The sequence below is a fragment of the Oenanthe melanoleuca genome, chromosome 1A, assembly GCF_029582105.1.
Source record: "Oenanthe melanoleuca isolate GR-GAL-2019-014 chromosome 1A, OMel1.0, whole genome shotgun sequence".
NCBI classification, from domain to species: Eukaryota; Metazoa; Chordata; class Aves; order Passeriformes; family Muscicapidae; genus Oenanthe; species Oenanthe melanoleuca.
In genome coordinates, this window is record NC_079334.1 from 11551462 (window position 1) to 11576315 (window position 24854).

Genomic DNA, 24854 nt, shown 5'->3' on the forward strand with positions numbered 1-24854 from the left:
TCAATGGCTATGGTTTGAGTTTACAATTTTGGATTGCCTTTCCACTTGAAAGAAAAAAATAGTGCAGAGTTGATACATAACATAAAGGAGTTTTATGACAACTGAAAGAATTACTACAGAATCTAACTGAGATATAGCAGTATGTGCTGCTGTATACACCCTGTTTTTCCAGAAGATTTTTTTAAAACAAAGGTTTTATTAAATTCCACTTACATCAGTGACAAGTCAACTTCAGACAAAGTTACACTTAGAAAAATGTGTACTATTTAAATGTATTATCGGAAGTCCTCTTCTGATGTACTGTAGGTGTGTTTACATTCCCATCATAAAAATTTGCTATAGGAAGATCGGGAAATAAACTACAATAAGACAGTATTATCTATCTATCAATTTAAGCAAAATTTTTCACTGCTATTTGACAAGAATGCCTTTCCAAAGCTTGATTGTTAACAGACTCCTCGAAAAAAATTGTTTCATAAATAATATCAAACATTTCAAGTTGCAAGTGCTGAAAACATGTGTTTACTTTCTGAGAAACTTCCAAATGGGAAATGAAAACAGGAAATAAAGGCATCTGATTGTTAAAGAATGGAGGGATTTAGGTAATTTTAAAAAGAATAGTTCAAACAAACCAAGAACAAACCCAGTTTAACAGAAGCCCTTCTATTCTCATAAAATCAGAGAATTTCAACCATGACGATTTTTTCCTACACACACAAACACACACCCCATTCCAATATGGAGAAAGTTTCTGAGATCCTAAATTGCTCAAGTATCTCCACAGACAGCCTCTCTGATCAAAACTTCACAGAAAACTGCAGTAACATTTCCCAACCTCTGCTGAGAATAAGGAAGACAATTTATACTAGAGTGCAAGACACCAGCTTAGAAAGAGCCTATTCTACTAATGTTTGCTGTGCATCACAGAGCACTCTCCATGTCCAAAATTTAGTGCTACTGCCAAGGGTTTATTGCAGACAACAGTTCTGAAGTCAAACATTGCCTAAACTCCTGTAATTGTAGGCACATCTCCTATTTGCAGAACTGGTCATGAGCAACTGGCATTTGTACTCCTTTCTAAAGCCAAAAGTAATCTGGTCAGAAAATGGTCATGGGCAAAACAGGCAAGTGAAAGGCACAGTGCAAACTTCCCTCCAGCAGCAGTAGGACAGCAGCCACACAGCAGAGCAATGTGCAGGAGAAACAGCAGGAAGGCTGGAAGCAATGCTACAGGTGCAATCAAACCCCTACCCACTTAGTAACTACAGCTACACAGTGAAAGGTTTAGAAATATGTTGTCCCTCTCTCAGGACCACAACTGCTTCTGCTGATGTGCAGATCTTTGTTCCTACCTACTGGCACATAGGAGAATTCTTCACTAAAGGAGAGCTGCTGTACTGATAACTGAAGTGAAGCCCCATCGCTCTGAGATGCCATCAGCTCCATCTCAGGGACTGTAAATGCTTCTGACCACACTCACAGCAGGGCCACTGAGTGGGAAACACACTGAAATGAGTTTTCAGCTTTCACCCATTGCTATACAAAATCTCTTTCACACACAGGAAAAGCCAAGGCACTGTTTTACTCCTAGGACATTGCAGCAGCCTCTGCTTGTCCTGGCAAAGCTATATCTTTCAAGAAACAACTGAAAGGATTACGGTTTCAGCTTGGCAGTGATTTTATATTGAGATATTGCTTCAACCTCACAGATGAGGTTAATGAGGTGAACAAATCATAATCTATATAGCCCTAAGACACCACTTTTAACCTCTTTTAGCTCTTAAAGTAAGCTTCCCAGTGACTCTCAGTTAAAAGGCTTGTCCCCCCAAGTCATCCACACTAAAAAGAAAAGCATCCAGGCCATGTTCACTTCAACTGAGCATGGGCACTGTTCTCACAATCACAGACGTTTACCACAAGCTGTAATTTGCTTTGTGTTATTATTAAATACCAGTGCTGCTTAAAAATCCAACACCTCACAGCCTGTCTCTACTCTTCCAACTACAACTGCTGAAGCTAACTCACATGTTAATTTCTAACATAACAATGACTGTTATACTTTCCCCTCAAGTGCTAAAAGATGCTTTAGTGTCCACAAAAGGTGTGGACAGAAAAAATGAAATACAGGATGAAACAGTCTACAAACACAAGGAATATTGATTTGGAAATCCTGGTAACTGGTGTATACCTAGAAACACTTGTTAGAGCAAATGTTGAGTTCAGGTCTAGTGACAGTCATTTTTGCTCATGAGGAGCCATCATGTAATACTGTAGTTTCATCCTAAATTGCCTGAGAACTTCTAGCCATGAGATTCCAATGAGTATAAACTAGTTATTAAAAAACCCTCTCCCTTTTTGAGACAGCTCAAATAATGGTTTCACTTAGTGCCTCTCCCCTGGCTACCACAAAGAATTGATTGGATATTTTTGAAAACTGTAAAATTTTCAGTTTGGGAGAAAAAGTGTGTAAGTATAGAGAGGTCAACTGGTTTCTCACTATTCTGAATTTAAGCCTCCTCTTACTGCAAATATGTATCAGGTAGTGACATACATTATCAGCCTGAATCAGACTGAAGAATTCTCTAATATACATTTTTACAATCACAGCCTTTGAAAGCACAGGAAAGTTTGGAATCCCACAGCTCTGTTTAACTTACAATTTCTTTGCTGGTTTCCTACACCCTGTATACACTGCACAAAAAGGTACCTAAACATGTGTGTTTGCTTTCCAGCTGTTCTGTATTCAAACCTTGTCAGGCACAATACATATAAGGAACTCCACCAGTGTGTACTTTGAATGCTATCCCACACTGCAAGCAATTTGCTGTCTCAGAAATACATTCTAATTTTCTCTTAGTATTACAGAATCATATATATCTACACAAATGTGAGAGTAGAACTGAACAATATTTTCTTTCACCCTTTATTATCATACTTTCAGTATGATGTTTCCCTCACATCTCTATGAATAAGATGAATATTCACTCACAATGAATATTCACTCAAAGACTTACTGGAGAAAAGGAAATAGAAAATAATTTGGGGATTGCAGAATGCACAGGATGAGCCCTAGAACTCTCTGACAAACATGAATCTTAAGATTACCTTTTCATTTCCTGCACTGAAGAGAGTAAAATAACCATGGAATAAATGAAAGACTTTTTTTTTAAAAATATAGCCCACTTGATGAGGTATTGCAAAATCACAACTCATTTTTCTCTTATCTTTAAATATGGTCTTTAACTGAGTAATTATTTGTCATGTAGGCCACATGTGGATGAGGAGCTGGATAGACTTTTGTGTTGGTTAAATTATAAATAACCCCACACAAACACTGCTTTACTAGACCAACAGAAGTACAGACTCCTAAGGGGAGAAAAAAAGAAAAAATGGCAAACTCTTGCTTCCTGTTATGTTTCATATTATCTTTCAGAAGTTCAGCAGCAAAGAGCTACCATGAAACAAGCCAGAGTATTTAATGAGACAGCAACTGGCAAATAACACATTTCATGGGACAAGTTGTACTTCTTCTTCAAGCTAGTCAATAAATTATATTTAATGCATAAAAAGAACTGCCTATAGCTCTTTAAATAAATATTAAATGACAGGCAAAAAGAAGGAATGTATTAATTTGGGAAAAAAATTTACTGCTTATGCCTCAGAAATTACTTTAAAAACTAAACTAATTGGAGTCAAAGAGGCAAAGAGAGTGTCTTCACTTCACCTGAAAGGTAAGGGAAATTTGATAAACTAGTATTTATAAGAAAAATATCTTACACTGGTTTCTGTAACTGCAGTTGAAGGCTTATTTCAAATAGAGTAAAACCAACAAAAAAACTTGTTCCTAAAATTTAAAAATTTCTAAATTAGTATCTGTGAGATTTTTTATTTAAATGCCCAAAAAGATTGTTCTGTCTGTATTTCTGCATCAAAATATTTCTTATCTGCTAATGGTGTAATTGAACAACATCCTTAGCTTCATTCTTCCTCCTGTACCTAGGCACCCACATCTACTGCCCCAATTTCTGTCCATCTTTATATTAATGGTTCACAGCTGTAGCTTTGTATGCTTTCCCTGCAGTCTTCCTTCAGTTCCAGATTATCATACATCACTTAGGGCCCGTCTCATGCATCACCTGACTGCTCATGTGACTCTCCAAGGCAAAGAACAACTCTGTTCCCAGCTCATGGGCATCAATGTTCCTCTCCTCCAGTGGTGCCACCAAACTGCTATTTCAATCCAACATTTGATACCTTCTTCCTACTCCCTACATATAATGATCTCAGTAATTTGGTTTCTTTTCTAGGCTCTTCCACATATTTCCAGGTTTAAATTTATATTTTACCAGCTAATATGCAGGCCTGCATTTGGTCAAGGTGCTCTTTAGGAAATCATGGCACTCAACCCCTGCACCACAGTCCCTTTGCACATGGCAGCTAAAGGGTTTTTTTCCTTTTCCACCCACAACCCACATTTCAGTCCTTCCTGTTTCATCTTCTGGCCCAAAGTACATTTAGTGTTCAGTTCAAGCAACTGAATAAATTCATCACAGGTAAAGACCAAAGTCTTAATTCTTAAAACTACTACCTTGAATTTTCTACTTGTCTTTTATTATATATCCATGTAAAATGGAAAACAAAACTATGCCTCTTTTTTTCCCCCTAGCAATGTTCCTTTTCCTACATTCATTTGTAAGGTATCTTATTTATGGCCATTCCTACTTGCAGCTCTAACAAACCCATTGCTATTTGTGTCTCTACAAGACCATTATGATTTATAATTTTGATGTACTTTTATATTTTGTTTTTCTAAATGCTGATTCTTCTAGGTTCTCTTGCTCCTCAAGCTGAGCACTGAAAAAAATCTGCCAAACAAAAATGAACCTGTCCCTGGACAAATTACTCTTGCAGCTTTGAGGCTGTATTCAGAAATGTAGCTAGCTGAGCTAATGACTTTGCCCCTAGGAAGGTGTGGTCATCAGCATTCATATAATATTAGTATTCAACACATTCCTGAGCGATCTCATCCTTCTACCAACCCCAGGGTATCACTGTTTCTCCACTTCTGCAGCACTCAATCTCTCTGAATTGGCCTGCAGGCATTACTGTACTAGCCTGGAGTTTAAGCCTTTACAAATCCTCTACCTATATACAGAAATATTGGTGCATACAGCCTGTGTGTGAAAGCAGTCACAGAGGTGTTCAGCCTCTATACATTCTCATGGACATAAAGCACAGCTCAAGTAGAAAATTTGATGGTGTCTGTGACTGGTTTGATTGGTTTGGAAAATAAGGCAGTTTTACCTTATCTGAAGAAGTATTTACCATGGACTCCCTCTTACAGATTTGTTTTACCCAAATACCTGCACTGATTATTGAAAACCACCAACAAAGGTCCAGCTAAGATCAAAGAAAACCTTTAGATGGAGTCCAAAGTAACAAATGCCCATCTTCAGGAGTCAGTGCATGTCAGACATACTCACACAGCCATGCCAGCTGCATGAGGATCTATGCTCTCCCTTAGCACTACTTGCATTGTAAGAAGTGGTGCTTGCATAGGATCTCCACGTTCACGCTGCTCACTTCTAAGGTGAAATGTAACACTTGCGTTGGCATTAGACAGTTCATGCCACAGAAAGCATTCATGTCCAACTGCCAGGAAAAGCAGGAAGGCAGAATATGCTGATTACTGCAGGAGCAGTAGCCTTGCTTTGTGAGCTTTATCCACACGGTCTCCAACTACAGAAATATCAAGGAGTTCCATGCACAACAAGGTGCCCCATCACTGTGCCTATGTGATACAGAACCACTGATATGGTTAAAGATATGGGAAAATGCCCAACAACACCCTGAAAACCATGCTGAGAGATACTGATGTAGAACTCCTACACTGGCCCAATCACAATATGCCTATCCTGTGCTAGGGGGGCCACAATAGAAAGATGCTGTCTGTGCAAATACTAAACAATGAACGCCTTTGCTTTAAAAATATCAGTATGGGTTTGTTTCTTAAATTACCTGATAAATTGCAGTGGTCATAGGTTCTGGCATTTTTCTCAACTAAAATCTGGACCTGAATTTTAAGTTCACTTATGTTTCTAGAGAGCTTTAACAACACTGGCTGGAATAATGTTTAGGTTCATGGTATGATGAATATTACATATTTGGTTCAAGTTATGGTTTATTTAGCATATATCCTATTTGGAATTAGGAGTTTGAAACAAGTTCCCAAAGCACTGTAGGCAGCTGAATTTCACACATCTGTCCAGGGGATGTGTGCCTTTATAAAGGATTTGTCTGATTTGTACTTATACTGCAGAACTTTATTGAGACTCTGATGTCCTTCATCAGATTTAACCCAATTTCAACATATTTAACATTGAGGCAACTCCCTGAATCCAACCTGCAGACAATTCCTTCCAGGACTGTTTCCATTATTTCCAGGGTGGCATATAAGAAACAGGAAGGGGATGATAAAGACAGAAACATCTGTAAAGCACCTGTTATATACTGCCATTTGTATTAGCTTTTTAAGTCCAGTTGTAGTCCTGGAAATCACAGACTGAAGCTTTAATGCTGCAAAACTGCTAAGGCAGTGGTACAGAAACTGTACTGCCTTGCCAAAATCACCCATTTCTTCCAATATTTAAGCAAATACAGAATAGGATTTACTGTCATAGGGTGACTAGACTAAATGCAGCAAACTGAAGGAAAACATACAGGAAAACTTACAAGCTTTCTACAAGGAACAAATTTCTAAGCTTTAGGAGAGACAAACACCACCAGCACATAGGGGGCCTGGAAGTACAGATTAATTAACACTTCTGCAAACTTCTTTTCCCCAAAGGCCCAAGACAAAAAGCATACCTACAGAGTCAGCTTGATCCTAAAGAAGCCTGTATGAATGTAGTACAAAAGCAAAGTTAGGTTCAGTGACTAATCCTAGTCCTTAGCCAGACAATTACAGAGACAACAAAAAAGCTCACCACATTTAGTAAAGCAATAGTCTTGCAGAATGAAAATGAGCAACACTCATTTTGTCCCCTATACATTTCATAATTCTTTTAAAAGTGCCAGGGAACAGCCAGGTCCCTTGGTTTTGTCAGGTAACACATTTGCTGTGGAATCCTCATTAAGGAGAGGTGGTACTGCTGATTGCTGATGGGACTATCCTTATCAGGATACCTGCCAGGCATGTTTCAAAGATGCAGTGTTTTCTAAACTTCTAAATCCTTTCTTTTGTTATTCAAAAGATAAATAGGGCTAAATCCAAATATTTAAACAGTACTCATTTCTTTTCTTACATCTAAGTTTTGCAATTAGCAGCTAGGCAGCACTTAGACTGGCATAAGTTACCAATGGTGGGAGGAACAACCCCTTCCTGACACCACCTTCCACTAGCTTTGGAATTCACTGAAAAGTAGGCTCAGGTCTGTGCCAACAGGGGCAGCTGGGTGAGGAAAACAAAGGTGCCCTTCAGATCTGAACTTGGCAAAACAGTGAGCAGAAGAGCTTCAGTAAGTTCCTACATACAGGACAGATGGTCTTAAAGCCCACAAGCTTGAACTTTGGCAGAATAAATACTCTCAAGTGTTGCTTAGGAGAGAGATTGCATGGAGTCAAATTATGCTAGAGTGCACACTTAAAATTTGAAGACATGGGATGGAGATCCAGTGTCTCGGTTGCCCGAATCACGGCCCACTTAGTTTACTAGGATAAATAAAAGCATTGTTTTCCAGATGCATTGGGATGTTGGTGCCTGGTTCCTCAGCAGAAGAGAGGAAGCTGATGTTGGAGAACCAACAGTGAAGGAATCCAGTTTCAGCCACTCAGCAGAATGCAAAAGGACACCTAAGAAAATCATATACAGCCTCTGTCAAGGTCCAATACAGGTTACAGTCTCTCAAAGCAATTCAGGGGACAGTACGTGCATGTACACCTAGTTTCAAGAGAAAATGACTACTTGGGCATGGCTGCTACTCTGTTCTTGCCTGAAGTAAATGTTCTGAGATGCACAAAATACCCCACGAGTTTTCTCAGGTGAAAACAGAGCTTGTTTTACTTATTCAGAAGGTGAAGGGCTTAAAGGGACATACAAACGCCTTGCGCAGGGCAGATACCATCTCTCTCCACAGCCATAAGAATGGTGCAAAGGTAAGACAGGTTACTGAAGCAACACAAAACTTCAGCAAAATCACCTGTGCCACCTCCAAAAAACTGAGACAACCTAAGGCCACCTCATACTGTAAACTTGGGTTCTCCTGTCTGCATTAAAAAAGTTATTTGAATGAGTGGTTGATAGAAATTAGGACATCTATCACCTTCAAGAGAAGCCTAATGGATATTCCTGGTCCGTGCAGCAGGAAAGAAGAGCCTCCTACCCATCTCTGTGTAAAGTATCTACCCGTGTCTGTTCAGATGTGATGGCTGAGTACCAAAGAACAGATGAGCATATAAAAATAAATCTCTTCATATTCAGCACTTTGGATCCTAAAGCATTGATGAGTGACACCTGCTTGTTCTAAAGCAATAAAAAACCTTCCAAAGTTTAATGACTTACCAGAATTTCAAGGTTGTGAAAAAACTTGAACTGTGTCCTTCTGGGCACATCAGCCACAAACAGCAAACTGGGAATTCTTACGGTGAGTGCAGTGCTGAAAGTGCATGCAGTGGTTTTCACATTGAACCCTTCTCTGACCTGTAAGAAAAGCAATCTGTAAGTCCTTCAGAGAAAGAAAAGCAGACAGACATAGGGAAAGGAATGAATTAAACACACAGTTCCCAGGATGCCCTGTTTAGCCATTCTTTACACTATTAAAACACCTTGGAAAGAATTGGCACTCTCCTGTATGGTAGAGAAACAGCCTTGTAGTTACTGCCTTTCTTCAGAACAGCAGCTGGGGCTGCAGAAAAAGGAACAGCCTCAGCTCTTGAGCTGGTATTTTACTAAAAGGAAAAATAATCACAAACTGAAGTGGTACAGGGACTGCACTGAATAACCAGACTGCTGACTCCAATTGCAGATTTCTAAGGCTACTAAGAGGTACAAAAGTTGCCTTAAGACCATGACTGAAGCAAAATGCTACATACCCACACTGATTTTAGAACGGGAAGTTCTAATGCCCATGAATAATCTGACCAGAATTTTTACCCAGGAAAGAAAATAATCACAGACAGACTGTGGCAGAAGTTTGAGAGTTACAATTTATGTGGCAGCAGTACTGCCACAACCAGGGATCAGAGTCATGTGGCCCTAGATGGAATCACAGGTAACCACTGCCTTCAGCAGCTACAGAGTCACTCTCTAATGCAGTGGGGAGAGAGAGGATTTACCATGGTTCTCGCTGCTCTCTTTGGAATACAGTGACATTTTGCCTATGGAAAATAAAATATCCATACTAGTTGAGATTTTTTTTTCTTTTTGGCCCTTTCAAAGGGATATAAACAGGTGGAGTTCTCTCCCTGTCTTTCCAAAAGAAAAACAAAAAACCAACACAAAAAAACCCCCAACAACCACCAAAAAAAAAAAAAAAAAAAAGAAAAAATCAAACCCACACACACATACATACACAAAGAAAACACCAAACCAAAATAATTTAGTACCGAATTTAATGCACAGAACTGCAACTTCACTTCTACTCTTAAACAATTTAAAACGTGAGTAATACTAGATCTGCCATTCTAGTCATCTATTTTGCTTTGCATCTATTAAACCTTACCTATGGGAAGCATCTCTCAACCCACCTGGAAGTATGGAACTTATTGCTTAGTACTCTAAAGTAATTTATATCAGTTTGTATAATCTCCATACCAGCTCAGCTGCTTTGACATCACGAACAAATGGACTGAGTCAGATTGATTTTTGCAATCCACCAGATGCTTTTTTGCAGAAGAAACAGGATTTATACAATCCATCCACTAAAACTCTTAAATAAAAAGTTATTTTAGCCCCCCTTCCCCAAAGTTAAAAAGGAGAAAGAAAAAGTAGGCACTTCTAGAAGGAAAACTTTAATGCACATTACTTGTTCCCAGCCTTCTCTTTTCTCCCAAACAAGTCTCACACTTTCCCCCTCCTATTCAAACACCTAATTCCTTTGCTTTACTGGTACAGAATTATAAAAGTGCCACTGCATGAGATGCAAAGAGAAGCATAAACCAAACGAATTTATATATATATATTACATTCAGGCCAACATAATAAAAAATAGACATTATTTTTTCAGTTTGCCTTTTCACTTAGCTGAATACTTTAAAGAATGCTACCAGCTCTCCTTACCCATTTCCCTCCCCTGGCTTTTGGTGGCTTACCAAAAGCCAAATGATCAAATGTGGTCAAATGATCACTATCACTTGACTCATAATGAAACTATTTGATGGGTTGTTATTAAATTATTCAATTACATTACATGATATAAACACTTCTGTAATTTTCAGTCTCTGTCTAATTCCAACAGGTTCCTGCTATTGAAAAGGACAGAAGATGCAAGTGGTTCGCCTAAGAATCGTGTCATTTCTTCAGTAAGAAATTTCATGGCAGTTCAAGGCTGTAAATATAGCATATATTCACAGGAAGCATAGGAAAACAGAAAAAGTAACATGGACATCAGATCTAACTCTTAGATGCTGGAGACAGTGTGTCCCCACATCTTCACTTCTTTGTGCACATTTTTCACTGCTACACTACAATCCAATTAATATTTCAGAGAAAATGAGTATTAGCATATGGAAAAATCAGAGAGCTTTAAACAATTAGCTATGATGGGTTTTTTCAATCCATGTACTTAAATATTAGATTTTACTGACAGAAGCATAACAAAAATGTTTTGCCCATGTATTCACAGTAAATAAACATATAAAGTCCAATCCAGCTCCTGTTGATGTCAGTGAATAATTTGCCTTTCTGTTCCTGGGGACTAGGATGAAAGCAGACTTGTCTATGCTCTCAGTTGTACCAATCACTTAAGGTGTCCTTGGAACAATGTTAGCAAAATTTCTGCAAATACCTACTTTAGTTTTGCTGAGGTTAAAATTACGTTTATTGTGTTTAGCTTATATCAACTAAATTAACTAAGCTACACTGAACAAAAAACCCCATTAACATAAGATCAAACACCCAGAGAATTAACCTATTTGTTTTTCTTTGTCATGTAGTTACCCTGGAATAGCAATTTTGACAAACACTCTTTTGTGGACAAGGTCTTAGAATCCTTTTTAGACCAAAGCAAAAGAGGTCAGTTGGAAACTGGGAGACCAGTGTTTCTTAACACCACATGAGGCTTGACCAAGCCATTTTGATGTCAGTGCAACAATTACTGAAAAAAAACAGAAGTCAGAATGATTCAACAAATTAGAAATTGTTTGGAAGTGAAGACCACAACAATTATCAGTTAACAGCAATGCAACACTTTCTTATTCCTAGTACAAAGGATTTGATTCTCACACAAGTTCCTGCTGAAGAATAAGAATGGAAATGAAAGAAAGAACCTTGAAACCTTCACCAGTCTGGGAAGGAAAAATCCTTCTCATGGAAAAGAGTAAAGGACAATAGAGCAATTACATTTTAACAGAAATGCCACTGCTCTGAAGGCAAACCTCAAACCGTGACTACCAGCCCATATCTTAAAGCACCTACAATACTGCAGGAGTGCCTCTGGAAGAAAAGCCAAGGTGTGAAAAAACAGAAGTCAATAATGTAGTTACAAAGCTCATCTGACTTACCAAGTTTAATATTCAAAAAGAGGGGAAAATTAAATCTTTATGCAGAAATGCTTTACTGTTTTGTGGCTTTTATTATCCTAGTACATACACATACACATTTAATCAATGTCTGAGGCTCCACACTGCACTCTTGAAAACCAGGATCGATACCCAGACAAGCTATCACATAGAGTAAGGTAAAGGAAAGATTTAAGAGACTAAATTTTTTGCATTTTTTTTTTTTTTTCAGACTCATAGTTTAAATCTTATTCAGCTTTCTGCTATCCCTTGCTCCTTTTCTAATGATACAAGGGGCAAGCTCAATGAAATGAAATTTTACACTCAAATAAAAACCCTGACATAATAGGCACACATGTTTTTTTATTTCTCCTTTAAGTCTGGCATACTTTTTATTCTCAGATTTGTAAGCAGATCATTTTCATGTTAGTCATCAGTGAAGGAACCTCCCAAACTATTTTCAGGAACACAGAAAAAAACTTCTTGCTCAATTTCTTCCTCTTGACTCAAGTTTGTTCATCCTCTACTGACTTCTGCTTCCTACAAAGCAAAACCAAAAGCTCCCAAGCTTACTGAATCATTGTAATTGTTCAGGAGTTAGACAGTTTAGCTATTTAGTGCTCTGGTGATCTATTTTGCCATTGGAATCCCTGAATGCTTTTGTTTTCTCCCATCCTCTGCCTGCCATATAAATAGGGCTTCTGTCTACCCAGCAGCCCCCATGCAATGCTGATGTCTCGTTTACTGCAGCCATAACCTCTTCTTCACAGCGACCTCACAGTAATAACAGCTTTTGTTCTCACGTGAGATTAGCTGACATAAGGTACTCTAGCAAAGTATTTCTTTGTTGCAAATTTTTGGATGAAAAAAATATATGTGGAATGTTTTTAAGCACTTCAGTTACAGAAGACTTTGAATTAGCTGTTTGGTTTCATTGTTTTAATGTGCAGGGGAGACAGACATGAGTAAATTAGTTCTGACAAGACCTTTGATGAATGTTTAATTAGATAATACACATTCAGACTTTTATTGAAAAGTGTACCAAGATTATACAGATGTGATGGTCATTTTACATACTATTATCATGCTCTTCTCCAGTCTTAAATCCCCCTAATTTTCTGTCCTCTTTCTCTTTGACCATTCCCACTGCCAAAGCCAGTATCAATTAAAAGAGAACAGCTTCTGCTCTTCACCCACAAACAGTCCTAAGGGTAAAAACAGTCCTTTTGAGCTGCTGAAGGCTACTGCCAATCTTCTATTTCCCATTTCCACTTTCTGTTTCCTCTTGTCTTCTTGGGCAGTACAAAGGAAGAGAAGCATTTCAGTTGATGGCTTGTTTTGCGGGTATTTCAACTTTGGCTCTTATCCTGAAAGACTAAGTTCTATCCCTTTCTCTTTGCCTGACAGAAAACAGGGTTCAAGTATATCAGCGTGATATCAAGGCAAATGCATGATTGTTCCATTAGAAAAATGCTCTGGCCCCTGGCACAACACAGGAGATGAGGAGAGAAGGGAATATGCACCTAGTAAGATTACAGTTACCGAAAAAAGAGCCACTTGGAAAGCCAGAAATAACACCTATTAAAAGCAGAAGTTTGCCTTAAAAAGCAAACCAGTTCCAGCAAGTGAATCCATGACCACAGGTCTCTGTTTATGCTATAGTTTGCATACTTTATCACTCATTGGTTACGTTCATGCTCATCGATCTGCATTTCCACAGTCTGATGATTTGGACACTTCCCTAGGAAACAGGAGACCCAGGTGAAAATCTCCCTTTAGTCCAATTCTCCAGAAAGACTTCCAGCTGCCTGAATACCTGACCAACAAGCTCTTTGTGGATAGATCCTACTTTCTTTTCTCACCCTGCTGAAAATCTTCAGAAGTTCCTTTTTACACACTGATATTCAGACAATTCAAGAGACAAAACTTGAGCTTACTTTGATCATAAATGCAGCCCAGTGCCATACTAAACACTGCACAGCACCACTGCCTTGGAACAGCAATGCCACGCAATCTCACTTTCAAGCACCTAATTCAAGACACAACACAAACTACTAGCAAGTCTCAAATCTTCAGCACATCATGCATTTTTTCCCAACAAATTTGCACGGCTCTATAAACCCACTTGGCACAACAGTGGCATGCTTTTTCTTCTCCTTTGACCTTGTGGATAGAACATCCTCTTGCATCTCTTCAAGGTTGAGAACAGAAATTCCCCACGTACATTGCTTTTTCCCCATCCATGAAAAGAAAAAAGTGAGAAGGATCTTCAGGTTCCTTTGTCCATCAGAGCATGACAAGATGGGCTAAAACACTTTGCTTTTATTACATGGCACATGGTTTCAAATTGATGCATCTCTGAGTTCACAGCTCTCAGAATTTCTGTCTCAGGGCTCTCAGCAGATATGCAGGAGTATTACTACACTTCTAAACTTATCTAGTTTATGTTTTCAAGCTCATCTTTTACAGAGAGAATAGCAAACACAATATACAGGTATTTCTAGTGAAAATGGAGAACTATGTATCCACCACATGAATGTAGACACTGGCTATATAGGTATACACCAATATTATCAATATTTCCTAGAATAACAGAATACTTTGGGTTGGGAGGGACCTTAAAGGTCATGTGCCCTGCCATGGGCAACAAAAACTTCCACCAGATAAGGCTGCCCCAAGCTCCATCCAATATTTAATTCAGCCTTTGTTATACAGCACAGAGTTAGTATAAAATAGATTGAAATTTTGCCAGGGAAATAAATTGAAAATTTGGGTATCTAAGGGTCTTTGCAATCTGGAGATCAAATACACAAATATTAACTTCTTTACTACTGCTTGTGGGGGTTTTTTTCTACTTCTGCAAAATTGTGAACACCTACAGCTGTTTGACAAAATGTATCAATTATTATCACACACCTAACGCATATATATACAGTTGCAACTTTGTCTTTTTATTTTTGAGCATTTTCCACTTTTTAGAACCTTTTGTAAGCTGTCCCCAGTGGTGGATTTTCTCCATCTATATTTTTAATTTTTTCCATACTACTGTATTGGAATAAATTAGTTTACTGCATTGTAATAAAAATATCTATTATTTACTTTTCATGAATGAAGTAGAACTGAAAACAAAAAATGCCCTACATACTGCATATTTTGATCTCCTCCTATGCTAAACAGAGGGAAGAAATGCAAAATTAGCTTTCATTAACTCCTTTGAAATAAGAGGGGATGCCTCAAAGATTGACAGATCAGTATCAGTTTTCACATTACTTGTCATAGTCGTCTGTCATTTTTGGCCCAATGAAAGAGCAGCTCCAGGAACTCTAGTTTTAGCATTTACAAGTGCACTGCATTCACTTTATAGGAGTTCACTTTATAGAGCCACTGTGGACATTAAAAAACTCTAACTTCCAGGAAGAAAACTTAGGATTAAGACTTGCAACTGGATGAAATTCTTCTATGAAAGGCAGTTAATATATGATGCCAAGATTTCAGATGGTTTAAACAAAATTCTAGTAGAAGTCTTCAGTATTTAGACAGTCAGGAATTTGTATTTTGAAGGAATTACACTGAAAGCAAGACCTAAATGGCATAGAAGAGATTGATATTTAAACCTGCCACCTCAAAGAACAACCAACCAAATTATTTTCCATTCAGTCAGGGAAGTTTAGCAAGTAACAACTGAACTTAAATCAGATCCTTCTGTCTAAGACATTGTTCTCATATGTGGTTTTAAGAACTCAACTGACAGCACGTTAACCTTAATTATTCCTTGTTTAGCTTGCAACATTTAAATAACACATCTGTTTCTACAGATACAACATCTTCATACGCCCTCCCCCGCCCCCAGCTTGGGAGGAAGAAGGGCATTTGTCTACTAATTTTTCTCTGTAAGTGGGAAATGTTATTCATCACATAGAACATGGATGCAATTAAGTAACCACACTGAGAGCTGCTGCTCTGTTTCTTAAAGCATCAAGTTAACTTGAGCTGACTTTGTCCTCACCAAAGCAGGATGGTTCCTTTGCCCAGGCTGGTGAAGCTCAGCTGGAATGCTGAGCCTGGTCACGCTCATAGAACGGATGGAGTTGAGCAAGAATGCAGGAGGAGAAAGGAATGATGAGCTCCTGACAAAACATGGCCAAGGAAGAGAAATCAGGGACTTGGGCATCTTCATCCTATGGGGAGAAGACTAAGGAGGCATCCTTACAACTGCATATCCAGCTGAAGATGGGTGCTAACGGGGTGTCACTCACAATTTTGCCATGCCACACACTAGGGGCTCCCCTGTGGAGTTCGTGGGATTAACATTTGTGAAGGAAACATTTGCTTGGCTTGGCCTTGCAGAAGCTTGCTAAGCACAAAGGAGGATATGCAGGTTACCTAATCAGCCTGTGAATGCACATTATGGGGATTTTTATTAAACAGGTTAAGAAGTATCTCTCAGGAATAACATATGTACTGGGCATTCATGTCCAGTCAGAGCAGGAAGAGTCAAGATTATACAGTATGGTTGTTATTATTTCTACATGCTTTATTTCCTTTTAAAGATTTGTTGGTTTTTTTTTCCCTTTCTTCTTCTAAAGGTTTTTTTACAGTTCAGGAATTTAAAAATACTGACTGTGGCCAAAAGAAATTTCCCTCTTAGAACAGGAAGGTCATATGTAAAGTTATTTTTTTCCTCTCAGACATAAATTAATTTGGCTACAAACTAAATTAAATGTAAAACTGGTCCTTGAAGAAATCCAATAGTTTTATTCCTATGACCCCCAGCTGAAAGCAGGCTCATTAGACTTATCACAGAGTTAAAACTCACTGAAGTCTTACATACCAACTTTACTCAAACTGACCATGCAGGCTTTGTGGGTTTGATACTATTCTTTAAAATAAATGCTTCTTTTTCTCATTTAGCTGAATTGTTCTTCCCTAGAGACTTTCATTCCAAACTGTCAGCTACAGAAATGGCTGTTATTTCTATGGACTTCCAGGATATCAAGACATTACCTACTATTAAATTACTGCGCTAAGAACCAAAGTTCCCTAGTCACAACAGAAATGGGATGCAGACTGATCACAAACACAAGCCCTTGTCCCTCCCTGTGTCACCTCAATCTACATGGACAATGTTCCAGAGTCAATGTTAGTACATAAAGTTTCAGGAATTTATCACTTCAAGAATTTCACTTTAAGCAAAGGCAAACAGCAGTGCTGTTTCCACAAAAGACAATAGAAAATCTACTGAAAAAGACACTTCACATGAAGAAAATGTGCAGAAGCTTCTTGAAAAAAAAAATCCAGTTAAGAGAAAAAAATAGAGTCAACAACCTTGAGTTCTGTAATGAGAAAACCAATTCTTCAAACATATGATCACCTAGCACTGAAGAAGAATAAAAGAGGATATGGCCAACAAATAGAACAATAATTGATGCTACAGAGGAAGAACACTGATAGGTGCAACAAGAGAAGTGGGAAGACAAAGTTCTGAGTATGTACCCTGTGAAACTTGTGTGTAGTGTTCAGAGGAACACATAAAGAACAATATGAGACAGAAGACTCTCAGTGACCTTTATCTATCTTTTGAGTTGTTCAGATTTCTGAGGAGTTTCACTGCAATTCTAAAATCTTTCAGTACTGGAAATCCTATTCATTGCAGTACTTAAAATAACTGTAATATTTTGTGGCCTGGAGTCACTGATAACTGTTCTCATCTTTAATTCTCTTTAAATGTGGATTTTGCCAAGAATATTGACCAGCACAATTAAAAAAATCACTTCAGGGGAAGTTACTACTTAAAATGCTGTTCTTGGCCTCAGCTAACCACAAGGTTCTGCATGATCATAGCTACAGACTATTACATAACACTGGACTGTTTTCCTTCTCAGAGAGGCCCCAAGGTGTGGTAGTAGGCTACAGCTTTCTACCTAGAAACCTCATATGCTGGATAATACAGAGCACTCTGACCCTCTTGGAGGCAGTGTGTTTCATGCAGTGTAAAACCCTCCCTGGACTTCAGCCAGATGCTGCACTCATTGGGGTCTGTCCCAGCTTCTCCAGGCTGAGGGGCATTTCCAACAGCTGCTGCACATCCCTGCAGGCTGGTACTGCAGGGGCAGGGCACAGACATTGTGCACCACAGTCTCAGAGTATCTGCAAGTGATATATATATTTATATATTGCATTTATATGTGATAAATATGCTTATGATATTTATATACTACTACTATACTATTCCACTCTAGCTTTCTAAAAGCAATGACAAGAGGTTTTGCAAATGCTTGAAGTACTTTCTCCTCAAAGATAGAAAAGTATTATGTATTAAAATTGCATGTCCTATATATTTACAATATCCTTGCTGTGAGTTTGAAATAAGCACAAGAATCCTGTGCAGTCACTGGAAAACCTGTGAGAAGACATTCCCTGGGTCCTACACTGTGCTCCTGGAATCCTGGTGTCACTGGATTGTAGCCAATGCACAATTCAAAGAACAAAATCAAGCAATACCCTTCTGTTCAAGAAGTTGTACAAGCATGCCAGAAAAGCCTGGTTTGCCTTCTGGATCATGACTTTGCACAAGGACATACTGCAAACCTGCCAGATATTATAGAAATTCACCAAACCTAAAACTGCTTCACCTATTTTCAAACTCAGAACTGCTGAGCTTTGTCCCACCAGTATTTTGTGGTACAGACAATTACAAATTTACATGTAAGAAGACAGTAAAACTCAGGCAAGTCAGGAAGACCAAGAAAACCCCCTAAAAATCACAGTTAATTTTTCTCCTCTGCTCTGCTCTGATATATTTAATGGCATTAGCTTGTATTTAATCCATACTAATAGAGCAGAAAGCAGTTTACTGTCTGAGACAGACAAGGATTGGATTAACTCATTTCATTTAGAAGCAAAATTAAAAATTAAAAAAAGAAATTAAATTTAAATTGCTGTAAAATTCTGAGTTCTAGCTTAGGTGTCTCAGGCCTGGTAGGAAGTACACTACTTTCTACCTAATCTAACTCAATTCCACTCCACCCTCTATGCATATTTAAATGAAAACATGCCTCATCCTCACTAGAATTTGAAAGCTTGCTGACATATGCACGTGGACACAGTTCCTTATCTTTCCCAACTACACTTCTCATGTGGTCCTGGTGCCCTTACACACAGAAGGTGAGGCTGATGGGTGGAGAGAAGGAGGCATAGAAAAACCTCTAAAATATCTTCTGTTTTTGAAAGAAGAGGCTATTTCCCTGGGAAAGTGAGGAACTTTTGGCTTAATCAGATTTTCACAGATTGCTGTATTTGGAGGAAAACCAACCGTACTCATCAGAGATTCACCATCTCAGGTTATCTAGCTGAATTTCAGTATATATATATTTAATATATATATATTAAATGCTACTTTTCTAGAAATGAGGAACAGGGAAGAAAAGACATTGTGTGGTGCCCTGCAAGTTTTCCTAGCAGGAGAATAGGCTTTCTGTATTACCCATAAATGATAAAACGATAGGCAGTCACACAGGTTATTCCAAACCACTGTTGATAAAACCTTTATATCTCTTTATATCTTTCTGCACCAGGGCTATGCCATAAAGCAGAAGGTATGTTCTGTCACAGGAAAGTTCCCATCCCAAAATGACTATTCCTGCCCTTGGCAAGCTTTTCACTCAGTGTTGGATACAACTATAATTTCTGTTATTCTTCTATAAAGAGAAAGCACTGGTAATCTTTGCAAAGGCAAACTTTCACCAACTTCCCTCCACTAAAAATCCACAACATCCCCCACCAACACAAAAACCCTAACAGTTTAATATTTTTAAAGGCACTTTTAAAATAGTTAATTAACTATTGCATGTGTTTAAAAAAAATAAGTTTTTCTCCAAGAGAGGAGTGGGAGCTACCAATATCAGCATCTTTTGTTCTCCATACTTTTGTCAAGTGGGTAATTTAGTGCATTATTTGAATGGAAACTTTCTCTGTGCTGTTTCTTCTGACCAGAGAAGTCAGTGTGCCAGTTCTGTAGTTTCTTTTCCATTAGAACAGTATGGATCTTCCATGTCAACATGAATCAGTCAAGTCAAGTGAACTGGGAGCTATCTCCCCATATCAGACTGTAACAAGAGATTAGGACAGAGGGTGTTAACTTGCTGCTGCCTTGGAACTTTAACCCAGCCTGGAGTTTTACTAAGCCTGCCTTATGGACGTGGGAAATGCAGCAAGTTTCAGTGTGTTCCATGCCCAACTGGTCTTTGCAATTTGCATGAACCCATAAGAAAGTAAATTATATTTTGCAATGTTACTATTGAAGGTATTTTATGGTATAACGTATAAGGTATTATGCTATTACATATTGCATTCAGACACTCCCAAATTTTGGCAAGGTTTCTGATTCACATTTAGGAATCACAGACATGATCCACTTAAGCAAAGGAAGTGTGAACTTAGTTTTTATGCTTTGCCTGTCAATTCTGCCAGCCCAAGCCCATAGCCACCTTTCTGAGAACTACCAAAATCTAGAGATACAGAATGCTGATCCCTCACAGAATGTTCCTTCCAGCGTCCTTTTACACTTATATTTGTCTGAGACAAACACTCAACAGACACTGTCTCTCTAACTGCATTTTCCAGTACACTCCAACTGTTCCAGCATTTGCAATTTGCAGCCTGAAATGACCATTTCAGGGGGTGAGCAAAGAAGGTCAAGACCACAGGGACATTTCCCCATGATTGTCCAATGCCTGCCTCACTGGGCACACTGTCTGCAGTAACGATCATGCTGCAAATGTAATGCACCTGCTCCCAAGCTGGAGAGTGTTTCTAGAACAGGTAAGGCAGCACAGGGGATGGTATAATGAAGGACCACATTTTGTTCTTAATATCTATTAGCTGTCTCACAACACCATCAGATAGCTTAAACTGAAGCGACTGTGATCTTAAGGTAAATCCTGAACAGGGCAAACAGGGCTCAGGTGAGTTTTGAGTAGTTCTCTGAATGATCTCCCACTCCTTAACTCCATAAAAGCATTACACATTACTAAGTTGCACTGTTATGGATCTGCTATAGTATTTCATTCTCCCATGTGGTACAAAGGAACGGCTATGAAACACCACCTTCATAGGTCTGGACTATGAAGCAACAGGTGTACTGTTTGCATTGCAGAATTCTGTCTCAAAAATCCACCAGGCTGTTGGCTGATGTCAATACTGACTATTCAGGCACTGAAAAGATGTTTCAGGGAGATGGATCAGCCTTTCAGGAACTTTGCATTTATTAGCTGCCGAAGTCATTAGTTATGGAAGTTACTGGTTACTCAAGACTCCAGCCACCAAGAGCTACACTCTGGCATGTCAAAATCCCATTGCCAGTAATGCTCAGAGATCAGATGGCCCAGGAAACAGAACCACGGATGTTACAGGAACTGAAGGAAAACACAGCAGCTCGGTCTGTGACACAGCTGACCTATGCAGAACACATTGCAAAACATTTCCATGGGGTACGCCAGCGTGGCAGTGGCAGTGAAGTGTACTCAGCCCTGACACTGATGCCATGCAAGTCAAGCAGTGGGACTGAACTGCACTGGACCAATAATTCGATTACATCACTGAAGACACAGATGGATGAGGACGCAATGTACCATTTATCACTTCTCTGGAGACTTGGAGTGCAAATGAGATCACTGATTACATCCAGACTGGAGACACCGAGGCAGAAGGGCAGTGCAAACATCTGTAAACTGAACAGCTCCAGGCAAAAAATTTCTGTGTTGGACACTGGGGCTCATCACCCAAAATCATATTTGGTTGGCAAATGACACAGGCTGCCAGACAACCAGATGCACGTGTTTAAAACAGGGTTTTACAAAGGGTTTCTTTTTGGTGTTTTAAAATATTTTGTTTTCAAGGGTACAAATTCTTAAATGAAGAAATGTTTACCTACAGGTATTTCACTTACAGACAGTAGAAGAAGTCATTGTCATTATGCCCTTTACAAGGAAGGTGAAAAGGAGTAACAGAGAAGTGATTTGGTATTTCCCCAACCAGGTAGCAACAATGCCAGGAAGAGAACCTGGTCATCTGCTTTGCCTGCCTGTTATGGAACTGCAAAGGACCCGAAATAGAAACACCACAGTGGCAAATAAAAACAGATGACTGGAGGTTTAGCAAGAGCACAAACCTGCCAGAGCCACAGACTATTTTTTAAGCCTAAATTTCTTTCTATGCAGGGATATAAAACCAAACTACCACCTACAGATCAAATAAGCTTGATTCCACCACATTACAACTACATCATCACTTTATGTGACAAATTAATGTGACACGTTACAGCAGTTTCACACAAGTAAGGGCTTCTCAGTTGTATCCAAATGCCAATTGCCTTTGTGTGCATCTATTACTTAGCAATGAGGTATTTTTCTGCAGCACCTCTTAGGAGACTGACAGGGAGGAGAAGAATCCTAGTTAAAAATTAGGTAACACTGAATTCCAAATACTATGTTAAAATAAAGCTTCATGCTCATGGTAACTGGCTACTAGCTTTGGGGAAGTATATGAGTCACTCTGAAACAAAGAAGAGACAGGTAGGAGATCAATATTTCTTGAGAGGAAGAAGAGAATTGAGGGAGCAATAAGGAGATTCTAATACCTTGAAAGATCTTCAATTTTTCTCTTAAATCTGGACTTTTGCTTCAAAACATGAAACTCAGAAGTGCAACATGGTCTAAGTTTAATTCAAGGATGCTTTGTTTTGTGCAAAACTGTCTTGCCTATATAATTTTAAAAGCCTTTTTTTTTAATAGCCAACAGCAACTGCCAATTGCCTAAGTCACAGAGACTTAACAGCAAGAAGATATTAAGTACAACAAATTTCCTCCATGTACTGCTTCCTCTACTCCTGCGAAGTGGAAAGTGCAAGTACAGCAGGAGTGGTACAAAAAAAATCGTAACAATGAAACCAATCCCTCCTCACAGAGTATTTGAGATAGTCATGTGCAGCTCAGAGCAGAGGGTGGTATTCCAATAAGCAGCCCAGAGGCTGTTACTGACACACCTCCTGTCCATCCCTGCACAGCTGATGGCTGGGTCACAGACCAAGTGCCACACGGGCACTTCAAGGACAAAATTCCTGTTTTAGGAGTGCCCATTCTTATATATTTTAGAGCTACAAGCTCCAAGGTCATGTGAGTTCACCACTTGGGCCACCAACCCTCAGCGATTACACTCCACACCAGTGGTTCTGCTGACACCAGCAGAGCCATTTGCACAACTGATTAATCAGGCAGATCAAAAGGGAAGAAACATTCAAATTAAGAACGTGTAAAACAAGTTATGTAGAGACACCCAATGTAAAGCTTTATGCTGAAAAACTCATCATTTAAAAGCATAATATAGTGGGATTTGCAACCAAAGGGAACTGATCAATGCTTTAGCACTGATACTAAGCTTCTGGCTGTTTCTAGCTAGGAAATGGGAGCGGGGGAGAGAAAGAGGGAAAGAGAGGCTTTAAAAATCTGTCACAAATATTTATGCAAAATGTGTTAGTGAACTACACGGGACTTTGGCCTATTCCAGACACCCAGAGAGCAATGCAGGAAATTCCATATTCCACTAAGGGAGGATAAAACATTTCAGTAATTTTTTTTCCCTTTCTCCCCCTTCTGCTGTAGGGGCAGCTATGTAAAACTCCTATTTGTAATGTTAGAGGAAATGTCAGGGAGAAATGCCAATTGAGAGGGAACGAGATAGTGAACTCTTCTTTTATCAAACTGATGTTACATACATGCATGGGTAGGTAAAAAAAAATAAATTAAAATAATAAAAAATGCAGAGATTCACCAAGCTCTGGCCTCGCCAGCACAACAGGCAGGACGTTCCCAGTGTCTGCCCTCCTCAGGACACTGACAGCTGGAGCGAGTGACACCACTGCATTGAGACACCTGGGTCCTGCAAAAGGAACTGCTCAGGAAAAAGATGATTAAAGGATTCAATTCCATGATTTTTCCCCTGGACTGATTTTCAAAGATAATGTTCTCATTTTTTATTCTTTAGAGTATAAGGCAAGGCTCTCTTTTCTTGTAAGAACATAACAGTTTTCCTGTATTTTGCTTTAGAGCAAACCACTTTATCTCTTGTACAACAAAATGCATTGTATTGGAAATTAAAATGGCATCATATGATGTGTCTAATCCATCAGTCCTTTTTCCATTAGTCAGCTTGTCTAAATATTGAAAAGTTGAGCAGTGGAAGGCTTTTCTATACTCTGCAAACAGAAAGGTTTGAGATAAATTTCTTCATAAGCTACACCAAAAGAAGTATTCCCAAAAGCAGTATCTACTGGTCCAATTTCAGAAATACACTTCATAACACCTGCAGAATTATAAGCATTTTTTGCATTATTACTTACATATTTTTACTACCAAATGCCTTCAAGATAAACACGGAGAAATAAACAACTTTATTTCTTCATTTTGTTTTGATAAAAATAATGAGAAAGCAACTTAAGCACACTTAAGGAACAATGAAGCAGTTGAGAATGTTCAGTAGATGTATATGTGACATAGAAAGTGTACTTAAAACTTTTCATAATGCTTTCATATTTCAACAGTTACACTTGTAAAAATAACAGCAAATTTCAGAAAAAGCTACCAGAGAATATTACATTAAAAAAAAAACCCAAAAAACCCAAAACAACCCCCCCCGCCCCCCCAGTAATAAAACAATAGACTGAGCCCTTAAAAATGACACAGTTCAATTTGAAGAAAAAAAACACCTAACCCTCCTAATTCAGATTAAATAACAGAAGAGTTTGTGGTATCTCCTGCTTTCAAATTCCAAAAAATACACATTCTCTCTGAAACAGTAAATACTTTGCCAGCTGTATCCTGCTGCCTTTAGTCATATGTAATCACATATTATCTTCACAGAATATTCTAGTGCAGTCAATGGCATTCTGAGGGGTCACAGGACTCAGGATGGGCACGTGTAAATTACCTGTTCCTCTGGAGGTGGGAGAAAGGCCCTTGGAGTGTTAACAGCAGTCTTTATAGGAAATTTTATTATTAATTTCAATAATTAATTGGATAGTTAATTTCAATAAATAATCGGATACAATTCAGCAATACTTCATTGTGTGTATCAAGAAATTACAA

General features: G+C 38.6%; 1 long non-coding RNA gene across 1 annotated transcript in view; it reads right to left on the bottom strand.

The window, feature by feature from the left end:
• Window positions 1-24854, bottom strand: part of LOC130266369 (uncharacterized) — an 86260-nt gene that overhangs the window by 37887 nt on the left and 23519 nt on the right. The window contains exon 2 of the long non-coding RNA XR_008842859.1: window positions 8561-8698. This is a non-coding gene — a long non-coding RNA (uncharacterized LOC130266369). The remainder of the gene's footprint in view (window positions 1-8560; window positions 8699-24854) is intronic.